General features: G+C 43.9%; 1 non-coding gene across 1 annotated transcript; it reads left to right on the top strand.

The window, feature by feature from the left end:
* Positions 1-13,696: 13,696 nt before the first annotated feature.
* LOC140491715 (5S ribosomal RNA) lies at positions 13,697-13,815 on the top strand. The gene has a single exon (XR_011963386.1). It is a non-coding gene; the product is annotated as a 5S ribosomal RNA (ribosomal RNA).
* The last annotated feature ends 782 nt before the right edge of the window (positions 13,816-14,597 follow it).

Below are 14,597 nucleotides of genomic sequence, written 5' to 3'. Positions count from 1 at the left end.
TTTGCAGCCACCAGAGGTTGCTCACAGCTTCGCACTCTCACACTCCCATTCATCAAGCAACGTCCTTTTAACTACTCGCTCAGTCTCTCGGTCTCACTTTTTCTTGCCCAATTTCATTGTTCAGCTTCTTCCCCCAATACACAAACACATCATTACTGCTTGAGATTGGAGCAAACGCACCAGGAACACCAAAGCAGCAAGTATTTTATTGAAGAGCACAAACCGTGGTTTTTATTAAGTGATGCCTCACTTTCGATGATCACACTTCCCTGATCGATGTCAGCGTTCCCCTGTTTTCTAACAATCGTCTAACTAGTGGTGTGGATAGGGTCTGAAAGCAACAACGTTGTGGTGAGGGCTTGTCAGGTGAAGGGTGTTTTACAATATCTGCACTCACCGGTCGGGTTCATACAACGGTGGATCGATATGGTTAAGGCAGGAAGAATGGGTCAGCAAACACAGCAAGTTCAATCCTTGTAATGATGATTATTACACATCAGCAGCAAATAATAAGATAAGTGTAAAGAGTGAGTATTTAAAATGCCAGGTACAAAAATCAAGGCTTATTCTCTAACAGCCGAAGCCTTCACAAACAGATCGGCCTAATAATGGCACAAATGGTGATGAATATTTCGATCTAATTGACATCACTGTGCCTTAGTTACAAGTTGACCAAGGTAGAGAAATAACATTTCCAGAGTGCAGACTATTAACAATAGTAAGGTGGGATTTGGAAAGAGGAGTAGCCCCTGACATTTAAGGATGACAGAAGGACGTTAGTGAGTAAGGATATTACTTTGGAAATCTTAACCGTGCACTAAGATAATCATACCATTTGAAGACACTGTCAAGATGCTTTGAGGAATGGGAACTCCTGTTGGACTAAATGCAAGAGAATGTTGTGTTCATTAACAGTCGGGTGGATAAAGGCAGAAGCAATAGGTGCCAATGACTTGGATTTTCAGACTGTATTTCCTATAATTTCAGACTGAGATGAGGTGAACTTTTGACAGTTATTGTGTTGTTAATCTTTAGAATGATATTCTCCAGAGTGTGGTGTGGGTTCTACTGTTGAGGATACTTCAGTGTCAGTGGATGGAGTTTTGATATCTCAGGGAATTCTGAAAGGGAGGTGCAGTTGAGGTGGATCGATGGTCATCAGTTTGAATGGTGGAGCTCTCTGGTGTGAGATATTGACCGCGGAGAGTGTGCTGCAGATTGAGCAAAGCAAAAGGTGGTCTCCGGAAGGATAATTGTGAAGACCGAGGTTATCGGATTGTGGTATAGGACGGATATGGAAAATGGCAGAGGTGGTGGAGTAGCCTCCATGATGAGAAACAAAATTCTGTCAGTGATGAGGGAGGACATAATGAAGGAAACGCATTCAGTGGAGACCGTGTGGGTGGAACTGAGGAATAGTCGAAATCCTAAAATTGTAATAGGTGTTATGTACAGACCGCCTGGTAGCAGCTCTGAAGTCCTGGATGGTAAAAATGCACAAAACTAGGCAATATGTAACAAAGTAAAAACAATGACTGCAGATGCTGAAACCCAAATACTGGATTAGTGGTGCTGGAAGAGCACAGCAGTTCAGGCAGCATCCAATATGTAACAAAGCCAGAGTACTACTCATGAGGGATTTTAACGTGAACATAGATTTAGAGGGAGTCAAGCATTTGTCAGAAAGGTAGTGCATGTCTGGTGTATTGCCGGTACTGTTTCTCACTGCATTATGTCCTATATGCTTCATGTGGACAAGCAGTATTGGGTTTATTAATGAGTAATGAGATGGAATTAATGAGTGAGCTAGTTGTGCGTGGCCACTTATCATAGAGCGATGATAGCACTATCAAGTTCAAGGCAGTGTTTGAAAGCACAAAGCATGTATCTGCTGCATTTGGGAACGAACTGGGACAAGTGATGGGCTTGTTAGTGGGTGAACATTTTGGTGATGGTGACCACAATTCTGTGACTTTCACCTTGGTTATGGAGAGAGATAGGTGCATGCAACAGGGTAGGTTTTACAATTGGGGGAAGGGTAAATACGATGTTGTAAGACAGGATCTGAGGAGCATAAGTTGGGAGCATAGGCTGTTTGGGAAGGATGTCGTGCAAATGTGGAACTTTTTCAAGGAACAGATACGACATGTCCTTGATATGTATGTACCTGTCAGACATGAAAGAGATGGTCGTGTGAGGGATCCTTGGTTGACGAGGGAGGTTGAATGTCTTGTAAGGAGGAAGGAGGAGGCTTACATAAGGTTGAGGAAACGAGGTTCAGAAGGCGTTGGAGGGATACAGGATAGCCAGGCGGGAGCTGAAGAAAGGGATTAGGAGAGCTAAGAGAGGGCAAGAAAAATCTTTGGCGGGTAGGATCAAGGATAACCCCAAGGCCTTTTATGCATATGTGAGAAACATGAGAATGACGAGAACGAGGGTAGGTCCAATCAAGGACAGTAGTAGGAGACTGTGTACTGAGTTGGAAGAGGTAGGAGAGGTCTTGAATGAGTACTTTTCTTCAGTATTTACAAACGAGAGGGACCTTATTGTTGAAGAGGAGTGTGTGAAACAGACTGGTAAGCTAGAAGAGATACTTGTTAGGAAGGAAGATGTGTTGGAAATTTTGAACAACTTGAGGATAGACAAGTCCCCCGGGCCTGACGGGATATAACCTAGGATTATGTGGGAAGCAAGAGAGGAAATTGCAGAGCCATTGGCAATGATCTTTTCGTCTTCGCTGTCAACGGGAGTGGTACCAGGGAACTGGAGAGTGGCGAATGTTGTGCCCTTGTTCAAAAAAGGGAATAGGGATAACCCCGGGAATTACAGGCCAGTTAGTCTTACTTCAGTGGTAGGCAAAGTAATGGAAAGGGTACTGAGGGATAGGATTTATGAGTATCTGGAAAGACACTGCTTGATTAGGGAGAGCCAGCACGGATTTGTGAAGGGTAGGTCTTGAGGAGGTCACCAAGCATGTGGATGAGGGTAGAGCAGTGGATGTAGTGTACGTGGATTTTAGTAAGGCATTTGATAATGTTCCCCATGGTAGGCTTATGCGGAAAGTCAGGAGGTATGATAGAGGGAAATTTGGCCAGTTGGATAGAGAACTGGCTAACAAGTCGAAGTCAGAGTGGTGGTAGATGGTAAATATTCAGCCTGGAGCCCAGTTACAAGTGGAGTTCCGCAGGGATCAGTTCTGGGTCCTCTGCTGTTTGTAATTTTTATTAATGACTTGGAAGAGGGAGTCGAACGGTAGGTCAATAAGTTTGCAAATGATACAAAGATTGGTGGAGTTGTGGACAGTGAGGAGGGCTGTTGTCGGCTGCAAAGGGACTTAGATATGATGCAGAGCTGGGCTGAGGAGTGGCAGATGGAGTTCAACCCTGCCAAGTGTGAGGTTGTCCATTTTGGAAGGACAAATATGAATGCGGAATACAGGGTTAACGGTAGGGTTCTTAGTAAGGTGGAGGAGCAGAGGGATCTTGGGGTCTATGTTCATAGATCTTTGAAAGTTGCCACTCAGGTGGACAGAGCTTGTAAGAAGGCCTATGGTGTATTAGCGTTCATTAGCAGAGGGATTGAGTTCAAGAGTCGTGAAGTGATGTTGCAGCTGACCTTGGTTAGGCCACATTTGGAGTACTGTGTGCAGTTCTGGTCCCCTCACTTTAGGAAAGATGTGGAAGCTTTGGAGAGAGTGTAGAGAAGACTTACCAGGATGTTGCCTGGAATGGAGAATAGGTCGTACGAGGATAGGTTGAGAGTGCTAGGCCTTTTCTCATTGGAACGGCGAAGGATGAGGGGTGATTGATAGTGGTTTATAAGATGATCAGAAGAATAGATAGAGTAGACAGTCAGAAACTTTTTCCCCAGGTACAACAGAGTGTTACAAGGGGACATAAATTTAAGGTGAAGGGTGGAAGGTATAGGGGAGATGTCAGGGGAGGGTTCTTTACCCAGAGAGTGGTGGGGGCATGGAATGCGCTGCCTGTGGGAGTGGCAGAGTCAGAATCATTGGTGACCTTTAAGCGGCAATTGGATAGGTGCTTAAGCTAGGACAAATGTTCGGCACAACATTGTGGGCTGAAGAGCCTGTTCTGTGCTGTGTTGTTCTATGTTCTATGCTGCTGGAGTTGGAGAGTTCGGTAAAGCCACCTTGACTGAGATGAGACAGAGACCGTCCACAATAAGGTGGGAAAATCTGCTGATGGCTAAAAGAACTGAAGATGACGGGAGGATGTTTAAAGAAACATTGAAGACGATAGGAAACCAGTTGATACCCCTGAGAGGGAAAGCTCTGCTTCACAGAAGAAAACAGTCATGGACAAAAATATCAGCATAGATCCTGCTGATTGGGAAAGATCCAGAGAGCAGGAAAGACACAAAGCAGTGTAAAAGAGCTCCCAAAAGGAATTTTGATCGGAATCTTTCCAGGGACATCAAAATCGAGAAGAAATGTTCCGCTGGCCTAAAGGGAAAGCGGGTGGTCAGGAGAAGGTGGGGACATTGTAAATGGTCGAGATGTTCCATCATTCCCCTTACCTCGGTATTTTCAGGAGAAAAGGAGGATAGCTTGCCAGAAGTCCCGGTGAAATGAAAAGTGGATCGGGAAAAGCAACCGAATAAAATGAAGGTGAGTAAAACATCGATAATGAGGAAATGACTGGAATCAAAGGGTGACAAATGCCTGGGATTAGGCGGGTTCCATCGGTGGGTGTTAAAACAAATCGACAAGCGCCTCATAGAAGCCCGAACTGTAATCGTTCAGAATTCCCGAGATCCAGGAGTCGTCCCTCCGGATTGGATTGTTGCACGTGTCAGTCGCGCTTTTTAAGAGAGGAGAACCCGGAAAACTCGGGAATTGCAGAGCATGGAGCTTAGCACCTATGGCAGGGAATTTGTTGGAGTCTATAATCAAGGCTGGGATAAGTGAGCACCTCAAATTGTTGAGTTAACCAGGGAGAGCCACATGACAGGTAGGTCGTGCCTGATAAATTCATTGCAGAGGGTTTGAAGAGGGGACGAAGGTAGCTGTCAGGCACTAATGTCCATAGATGTTGTTTACATGGACTTCCAGAAAGCATTTGACAAAGTCCACTTAAGGAGGTAGGAGCCAAGAGAATTGAGGGCAAATTCCTGACACGGCTCGGAGATTGTTTGAGTGGCAGGTGACAGAAAGTAGAGATAATGGGTAGGTAGTCAATTGGCAGGATGGAACCAGTTATGTCTCACACGGACTTGTGTTAGGGCCTCAATTATTGATGTTATTTGTTAAGGGAATGGATAATGGCACAGGAAGTCTTATCATAATTTGTGGATGACACATAGTTAGGCTGCATTGTAGACAGTGTAGATGACAGCATAAAATTGCAAGGGGATACTGATAGATTAAGTCAATAAACACAACTGTGGCAAAAACATTTGAATGAAAGCAATAGTGAAGCTATCCATTTTTGGATCCAGAAGGGACAGATCAAGGTATTTTTCTGGATGGTATGAAGTGCATGTCCAAGGAGACTTGGGGTTTCAGGTGCACACAACTTTAAAGTGTCACGGACACGTACAGAAAATAATCCAGAAAGCGAACAGATTGCTGTCCTTTTTAAGTAGAGGACTGGAGTAGAAGGATGCCGAAGTTATGCTGCAGTTCTACAAAACCCTGGTTAGATAGACCCCACTTGGAGTACTGTGAGCGGATCTGGGCCGCACACCTTCTGAAAGGAGTAGAATATTGATTGACAAGAATGATACCTGGACTTGCATGGTTAAGATGGAAGGAGAGATCATATCATTTAGGCCTGTGGTCTGTAGAATTGAGAATGTTAATGGGTGGTGTGATGAAAGTCTTGGAGACATGAATAGGAAAAGAGAAGGTGGATAACGATAAACGATTTCTACTGGTTGGGGATTGTAGAATGAAGGAACATAACGTGAGACTTAGGGCCACAGGGTTGCGTAGAGATGTGAGGAAGCAGTCGTGCACACATCGGAGGGTGAATTTTAGCTATCATTTTCTGTCAAAGTGCAGTGGATGCTGGATGAGTTGTTCTATTGAAATGTGAGGGAGATAAATGTTTGTGAAGCAAAGGTACTGTGGGATATAGGTAAATTAATGTTACTTCTGCAATTCCATTTTACAAAGTAAAATGAACTCACACCGGTGTGTAATTGTTTTAGCCACAAGCTGAGTTAACAAGAATGGAAACGATGTGGAGGAAATATATAATTGTTTTTGTATTAGCTAAAATTGAATGTTAGAATGAGATGTGCCAATAAAACAATGGTAGACATTACAGGCAAATAGATAAGATGTTGTGAGGGGATGAAGTTAAGCTAGATACGCATGTACAAACAGTAGGTATAAACATCTGCTTCCCACTTTTACAAAAACACAGGAACAAACCCTAATTAAAAGGGTCATAGGGATCAGAACGGCCTCGGGAAAGGCACAGATGAAGGGGGTAGATAATGATGAAGAAAGAATATGCCTAACAATGACCTACAGCAGGATGAGGTCAAACAGCCTTGTGAGGCCAGGAAAAAGCATTTTGTCACAGACAAGGCCGGATAAGGCAAGAGATAAACAGGGGTAAAGGGGGTCGGTCTTAGGGAAGTGGACGATGTAAGCAGGGGAGGAGCAATGTAAAACAAAAGACATCAAATCATATAAATATTATGTATGAATTGAACTTGGTGTGTATGTCCTCTACCTTATAGGCACTGGATATCTCACCCACTTGCAAGTGTAAAATAAAGGACACTGCTGATTCAGATTTTGTCTCGGACTGCAATTATGGAGGTGTGTGTTTCTCACAACTGGGGGCTGTCCGGGATTTTCTTCCATCACCGGGGGGAGTGGCTGGCCTTGGACACTGGGAAGACGCATCCCGTTCCCCATTGAGGAGCGGTCTCGTGTCCTGGTTTGGTCTGCTCCCTTGGCAGACTGTTACGAATCCCACAAGAGAGACATCTGAATCAGACAGGGATAGGCGTTCGATAGAAAATACGGCGACAAGGGGCCAGGCAACTCTCTGCACAGACCAAGGTAAGAAACCTGACTTTTAAGTATTGCCTTGGTGGCCGGGTTGAGTTTTAGTAGTTAATAAGGGACTAATGAAGGAACTCCACATGGGCTGTGCCGTGGGTAAGGAAAAAGCCTCCGGGAAAACAAAAGAAGGAAAAAGCAATGGAAATGGAGGCGGGGTCCCTTAGAACATACCTCCAGAAAGTCCTTTGGGCAGGATGTTGTGGAATTGGCAAAATAATACTTGTACAGGGGAAAAAGATGATTAAATATTGTTGCTTCGTATGGACTAAGGAATCCATTCTTCGTCCCGCCTCTTCTGGACAAAATACAGGTCGGACAAAGACTGGGTTTTTAAATATCTGAATTTATGATAGAAGGTCCTAAGGCTAGGGTCACAGGGGAACTGCTGTATATCCCTGATATAGGAAGTAACTTATTAGGGAGAGATTCAATTATCCTCTTAGAACTGGGGATTGGAATTCAGGAAAAAGAATTAGTTGTAGAAAGGCAATGTTGACAGAGAATGTGGAGAGAGAGATAGACCCTATTGTATGGGCTAGAGAAGGGAATTGTGGAAAACTACAGATCCCTCCCCTTGACGTAAATTTAAAAAAAAGGAAAAGGGGACGTTGTCTGTGAGTGACAATACCCCATTTCCATAGAAGGTAAACGAGGACTGCAGCCAGTAATTGAAGGATTGATTAGAGATGGACTGTTGGAGCCATGTATGTCTCCCTATAATACCCCAATCCTACCAGTGCGGAAATCCGATGGAACTTATCGATTGGTGCAGGATTTGAGAACATTAAATCGAATAGTACAGATCAGGCAACCAGTGGTACCAAACCCCTATACCTTATTAAGTGAGATCCCTCATGACCACAAATGGTTGGGCTTGTCCCTTGGCAGAGGAAAGTAGGAATTTGTTCGCCTTTGAATGGGAAGAACCTAAGACAGGACAGAAACAGCAATACCGGTGTACTGTGCTCCCCCAGGGGTTTATGGAATCCCCGAATTTATTTGGACAGGTGTTAGAACAAATATTGGAGAAATGTAGCAGCCCCAAGGGGACTACCCTGTTGCAGTATGTAGACGACACCTTAGTAACAGGAAAAAGAAGAGAAAGAGTAGTGGAAGCCACTAACAAATTATTGAATTTCCTGGGTCAGCAGGGACTGAGAGTATCTAAAAACAAACTACTATATGTGGAGCAAGAAGTGAAATACTTGGGACATTTAGTGAGTGAGAAAAAGATAAGCCCGGAACAGATAGAGGGAATAGTGGGAATGCAACTGCCCAGAACTAAACGGGAGTTACGCAAATGTTTGGGTCTAACGGGTTATTGCAGATTGTGGATTGATTCCTATGCACAGAAGACTAAGAAATTATATCTCAAACTATTAGAGGGGGAACCAAAATGTCTACGTTGGGTGATGAGGAAAAAGAACTAGTTGAGAAACTCAAAAGAGATCTGATCCATGCCCCCGTGTTAGCCTTACCTTCTCTAGATAAACCTTTCCACCTCTTTGCTACCGTGGATAAGGGAGCGGCTTTGGGAGTATTGACCCAGAGGTGGGGAGGAATGAGACAACCAGTAGCATATCTTTCGAAGCTACTGGATCCAGTATCCCGGGGGTGGCCTGAGTGTGTGCAGGCTGTGGCTGCCACTGCACTGTTGGTGGAGGAAAGCAGAAAGCTTACATTTGGGGGAGCCCTAATAGTAAGCACTCCACACCAAGTGAGAACAATCCTAAACCAAAAAGCTGGGCGATGGTTGACAGACTCGCGGATTCTGAAATATGAGGCAATATGAATAGAAAAGGATGATCTAGTGTTGGTCACTGACAATTGTTTAAATCCAGCTGCCTTTCATTGGAAAGGGGAAGGAGACTCTCCTCAGAATCCAGGGCACGACAGCCTTGACATTATAGAATACCAAACTAAGGTCCTCATGGACCTGAGAGATGTTCCACTTCATGCAGGGGCTAGACCTTTTTATAGACGGATCATCCCAGGTGACTGAAGGGAAAAGACATAATGGGTATGCAGTCGTAGTTGGGACAAACAGTAGTGTGGTGCAGGCAGGACGGTTGCCAAATGGGTGGTCAGCTCAGACTTATGAACTCTATGCATTGGAAAGAGCCCTTAGGGCATTGGAGAATAAAGAGGGAAAAGTATATATTGACTCTAAATATGCATTTGGTGTTGTGCACACTTTCGGTAAGATATGGCAGGAACGACAGCTGATCAATAGCCGAGGGAAAGAATTAGTACATGAAGAATTGATTAAACGAGTCTTGGAGTCCCTATTACTTCCCTGAGAAATAGCAGGAGTGCATGTAAATGGTCATCAGAAAGGAAATGAACTAGAAGTTAGGGGAAATAGATTAGCCGATGAAGTGGCTGAGGAAGCAGCCCTGAACCCACAAGAAGTGGTGATTCATTCCCTAATACCTACTGTCCCAAGTCCGAGGGAAGCTCCTATATTTACTGAAAGCGAAGAAAATGAATTGAGAGATTTAGGGGCTGTAAAAACAGCAGACAGGCATTGGAGGTTACCTGATGGAAGGAGAATGTTAAACAAAATGATGATGTGAGAGATTATGGCTGTCCTACACCAAGGCAGCCATTGGGGAGTACAAGCAATGTGTGATTTAGTTCTTAGGGAATATGGATGTAAAGGAATATATACAATTGCTAAACAAATATGTGAGGGATGTATAATATGCAGAAAGGTAAATAAGAAAGTCTTGAGAAAACAGACCCCGGGAGGAAGAGACCCAGGATTGAGACCTTTCCAGAGTATACAAGTAGATTATACTGAACTCCCCAGGGTAGGGAGACTAAAATATTTGCTACTCATACTAGATCATCCATCTGGTTGGGTTGAGGCATACCCCTGAGCTACCACCACTGTGAGTGGAGTGTCGAAAACAATATTGGAGCACATAATTCCCCGATACGGGCTCGTGAACCATATTGATTCCGACCAAGGAACTCACTTTACCCCCTGTAACACTTTAGAGGTAATGAAAGGTTTGGGAATTTCCTGGGAGTTCCATACTCCGTGGCACCTGCCATCATCGGGAAGGGTTGAGAGAATGAACCAAACACTCAAACGACAGCTCTCTAAATTGATAATAGAAACCAGACTCCTTTGGACCAAATGTTGACCTATAGCTCTCTTGTGAGTACGAACAGCCCCAAGGAAAGATTTGGGACTATCCCCCTATGAAATCTTATTTGGATTACCTTACTGGGGAACGAATGGAGAATTGGCAATTCCCGAAACTAAAGAGTTGTTCTTAAAGAAGTATATACTGGGCTTGTACTCCTCTTTGTCTTTCCTCAGGAACCAGGGTTTATTGGCACAGACTCCACCCCTTGAATTCACCGTTCATCCCATCCGGCCGGGCGATTGAATCTTAGTAAAATCATGGACAGAGACTAAATTGCAGCCGGACTGGGAAGGGCCGTACCAGGCTCTTTTGACGACCGAAACGGCAATAAGGACGGTGGGGAAAGGCTGGACTCACTACACTCGGATCAAAGGGCCAGTGGAATCTCCAGTTGAGGAAGAAGTCTGGACACCCGAATCAACGCAAGACCCGCTGAAACTCAGACTAAAGAGACTTTGAGTAACTGATTATACAGTGGCGATGCGAGCGCGGGATTATTTCTGTAAGATTTTATATTAAGTCTTTTTGGTGCTTCAGCATGATGTTTAGATACTGGGGATGCTGTTAGAATTATGATGCTCGCCCTTTTAGTATTGGGATTTCATCAAATATCATTTTCATATGGATTATTAACGGTTCCTGAATCTGATAATCCACAAGTAATAGACGCTGATGTATGCAGCTTAGTAAATTGTGGGGATGTGGATAATCAGAGACAGTACCGCAGCTCTGAGATACATCTAAAGTCCTATGGGGATGGCCTTGGGGACGGTACTTAGTATAATGGTTTCATCACAGTACACCGGGCCCCCTTCCGACCAGCTCGTGATTGTCCTGATAAAAAGTGTAACCCAATATACCTAACGATAAGGAAAACCACATGGCATGAAACAATCCTGGCGGGGGGCACCTATGAGATACAATGAAATGGAACTTTTGGGATACAAATGAAAGCAAATGGGAAGGATTTCTTGGGCTATTGTTTTCGAATTAGCGAAGGACAGGGAGAACAGGTACAACTACTGGGTAAGAAGATACAATCTTTCACCCCTCCTGATGATCCTAAAGTAGTAAAATTTATAGAGGTAAAGGACTTGAAACAGACCATTGAAATAGAAACTGGGTACGGGGATGCAAATGCCTGGGTTGAATGGGTAAAGTATACTATAAAAAGTCTGAACAAGAGCAATTGCTCTGTATGTGCCTCCAGTCGGCCAGTGGCCCAGGGGGTTCCCTTTCCGCTCGGGTGGAAGGGAGACAGGAAGGGCATGAAATGTATGATAGCCCTGTATCAGGATGAGACTGCATGGAATGATAGGAATTGTACCTCCCTATCTCTGATGTTCCCTCCCTTGGAGAAGAAAGATGCAAAAGCTCCCCCCCTGTTTTCTGCCGCAGTTGGAAATCACACCTCGTGTGCGTGTAGACGAGGTACAAGTCGGTCGAATGATTTGGGGGAGCTGAAATTATGTACAGAGATTAAGAATGTTACCGAAACGGAGAAGGGAGGGAACTACTCAGCACTAAAGGTTCCCCGAGCGGATCTGTGGTGGGACTGTGGAGGCAAAATATTGAGACCCATCCTATCTCCAGATTGGAGAGGGACATGTGCAATTGTACAATTGGCAATTCCATTTACCCTGGCATTTGAGAAGGAAAAGATAGGGGGGAAAAAGGGAAGGGGTAAGAGATTACTGTTAGACAATTCTTTCGATGACAGGATTTATCTCGATTCGGTAGGAGTCCCTAGGGGGGTACCTGATGAATCCAAGGGTCGTAACCAGATTGCAGCAGGCTTTGAGTCAGCTCTCTTCTGGTGGGTAACAATTAATAAAAATGTAGATTGGATAAATTACATTTTCTATAATCAACAGCGATTTATAAATTATACAAGAGATGCGGTTAAAGGACTATCAGACCAGCTTGATGCGACAAGTAGGATGGCATGGGAGAACAGAATGGCCCTTGATAGGATTTTAGCAGAAAAAGGGTGTGTGTGTGTGATGTTAGGAGGAAGTTGTTGTACCTTTATTCCTAATAACACTGCACCTGATGGTTCAATTACTCGGGTCTTAAGAGGATTGACTACCTGAGCAGAGGAATTGGCTGAGAATCCAGGAGTAGACACATCTCTCACAGGATGGCTTGAGTCCTGGATTGGAAGGTAGAAGGGGATGGTGGTTTCTATCCTTCCTTCCCTGATAGTAGTAGTTGGGGTATTGGTGGCCATTGGCTGTTGTATCATACCCTGTATACGAGGGCTCACCCAAAGACTCATTGAAACAGCCTTGATGAAACAGGTGCCCCTAAAAGAAAAATGCAGAAGATAACAAATGGTAATTAAAGAAAAGGGGGAAATTGTGGGATATAGGTAAATTAATGTTACGTCTGCAATTCTGCAATTCCATTTTACAAAGTAAAATGAACTCACACCAACGTGTAATTGTTTTAGCTACGAGCTGAGTCAACAAGAATGGAAACGATGTGGAGGAAATATATAATTGTTTTTGTATTATCTAAAATTGTATGTTAGAATGAGACGTGCCAGTAAAACAATGGTAGACATTACGGGCAAATAGATAAGATGTTGTGAGGGGATGAAGTTAAGCTCGATACGCCTGTACAAACAGTAGGTATAAACATCTGCTTCCCACTTTTACAAAAACACAGGAACAAAACCCAATTAAAAGGGTCAAAGGGATCAGAACAGCCTCGGGAAAGGCACAGATGAAGGGGGTAGATAATGATGAAGAAAGAATATGCCTAACAATGACCTACAGCAGGATGAGGTCAAACAGCCTTGTGAGGTCAGGAATAAGCAATTTGTCACAGACAAGGCCGGATAAGGCAAGAGATAAACAGGGGTAATGGGGGCCGGTCTTAGGGAAGTGGAAGATGTAAACAGGGGAGGAGCAGTGTAAAACAAAAGACATCAAATCATATAAATATTATGTATGAATTGAACTTGGTGTGTATGTCCTCTACCTTATAGGCACTGGACATCTCACCCACTTGCAAGTGTAAAATCAAGGACACTGCTGATTCAGATTTTGTCTCTGACTGCAATTATTGAGGTGTGTGAGCTTTGTTTCACACAGTACCAAGGGCCAGAGGCTTGTATATGAAGTTGGGCAAGAGCTGAGCCATGATGTTTGAATGGAGGCAGAGGTTGTAGGGGCTAAACAGCGTTGTGGTGTGTGTATGTTGCTGTGGTTATAATTTGGAAAGGAGTTTATTTGTGAAGCAGTTTGGATGGGCATGTAATGAAATGGAGTGGAGTGAGTGTGAAAGAGTTGATCCTGTTGTGTAATAAACGTGTGTGTGTGTGTGTGTGTGTGTGTCTAGGGTGAAGTAGAGGAACTGAAGATGGAGATGGGAGAATAGAAAGGCAAAGGAAAAAGAAATGTTTTGGTGCAGGATGATTGAATGGCAAAATGTTGTTGTAAATGCAGCAGTGTGCGCCTTTAAGGAAGCAGAAATGGAAGCAGTCTGTGCCTACGGCCATACTAGTCTGAAAACGCCCGATCTCGTCTGATCTCGGAAGCTAAGCAGACTCAGGCCTGGTTAGTACTTGGATGGGAGACCGCCTGGGAATACCAGGTGCAGTAGGCTTTTGCAGCCACCAGAGGTTGCTCACAGCTTCGCACTCTCACACTTCCATTCATCAAGCAACGTCCTTTTAATTACTCACTCAGTCTCTCGGTCTCACTTTTTCTTGCCCAATTTCATTGTTCAGCTTCTTCCCCCAATACACAAACACATCATTACTGCTTGAGATTGGAGCAAACGCACCAGGAACACCAAAGCAGCAAGTATTTTATTGAAGAGCACAAACGGTGGTTTTTATTAAGTGATGCCTCACTTTCGATGATCACACTTCCCTGATCGCTGTCAGCGTTCCCCTGTTTTCTAACAATCGTCTAACTAGTGGTGTGGATAGGGTCTGAAAGCAACAACGTTGTGGTGAGGGCTTGTCAGGTGAAGGGTGTTTTACAATATCTGCACTCACCGGTCGAGTTCATACAACACTGGATCGATATGGTTAAGGCAGGAAGAATGGGTCAGCAAACACAGCAAGTTCAATCATTGTAATGATTATTATTACACATCAGCAGCAAATAATAAGATAAGTGTAAAGAGTGAGTATTTAAAATGCCAGGTACAAAAATCAAGGCTTATTCTCTAACAGCCGAAGCCTTCACAAACAGATCGGCCTAATAATGGCACAAATGGTGATGAATGGTTCGATCTAATTGACATCACTGTGCCTTAGTTACAAGTTGACCAAGGTAGAGAAATAACATTTCCAGAGTGCAGACTATTAACAATAGTAAGGTGGAATTTGGAAAGAGGAGTAGCCCCTGTGGGATATAGGTAAATTAATGTTACTTCTG

The sequence above is a fragment of the Chiloscyllium punctatum genome, chromosome 19 (genome assembly GCF_047496795.1).
Source record: "Chiloscyllium punctatum isolate Juve2018m chromosome 19, sChiPun1.3, whole genome shotgun sequence".
NCBI classification, from domain to species: domain Eukaryota; kingdom Metazoa; phylum Chordata; class Chondrichthyes; order Orectolobiformes; family Hemiscylliidae; genus Chiloscyllium; species Chiloscyllium punctatum.
The sequence above is the reverse complement of the archived record's forward strand: the minus strand, read 5'-3'. Positions and strand labels throughout refer to the sequence as shown.